The sequence below is a fragment of the Rhagoletis pomonella genome, unplaced genomic scaffold (genome assembly GCF_013731165.1).
Source record: "Rhagoletis pomonella isolate Grant_MI unplaced genomic scaffold, Rhpom_1.0 Rhpom_scaffold_00007, whole genome shotgun sequence".
Taxonomy (NCBI): domain Eukaryota; kingdom Metazoa; phylum Arthropoda; class Insecta; order Diptera; family Tephritidae; genus Rhagoletis; species Rhagoletis pomonella.
In genome coordinates, this window is record NW_023458561.1 from 35,662,321 (window position 1) to 35,663,206 (window position 886).

The window sequence follows — 886 nt, forward strand, 5'->3', positions numbered from 1 at the left end:
TGGTTCATTGTTATTATTTTCGAAATTAACTACCTGCATTGGTAGAAGTGTATGTTAACATGATGTTGTTGTTCCTGTTGTTTCTGTAACATTTATTTTTTGCTTTTACTGTTGAGTAGCACATCAAGATTATTATTTCATCTGCGATGTGCCGTTATTATTATTGTTTCGATTGCAGGGCGATGTTAATGTTATTATGGGATTGTTTTGCTGTGGGTTTTGTTTTTCTACAAGCTTACTTTTTTATTATTGTTGGTGCAATTGTCGATGCTTGTGCTGCATACTGACCACTCACCACTACAAGGCAAGTGGATGATGATGCTGCAATTTCTTGCAATCATGCAAGAATTGCAGCCACAAAAGGTGCGCAGATGTGTAGACATACTTAAATACGTACATATGTATTTGTATTTATATTTATTTATTATATATGTATATTTGTATGTGTTTACGGTTTCACTTGAATAAACATGTGCATGCATGTGCATGTTGGCATAAACACGGTTGCCATTTACTTATTTTTTTTCTGTACCAAAATGTATACAATTTTCCGAAATATGGTTAAGCTATAAATTTAGCTAATCAAATATTTTACAAATGCATATGGACAAACCTAAAAAACAGGTAAAACACTTTCAAAACAAAACGTTAAATTTTTTAATTTGTGGGCACACCTATGTTTTGTATATGGTTCTATTCGTAATCCTTTAGTAAATCGTTAAATATAAGTGTAATTCATTTTCATCAAGTGCTTCAAAAGTTAGACGAGGAATAAACATTTAGATCGCTGAAATAGAAAACAAATATCGCCGAGCAAGTTGTAAATTTTGAGCGAAGATTTTGAAAGTTGAACTCACTTAATTGGGATGTTCTAAATTCAATGGCA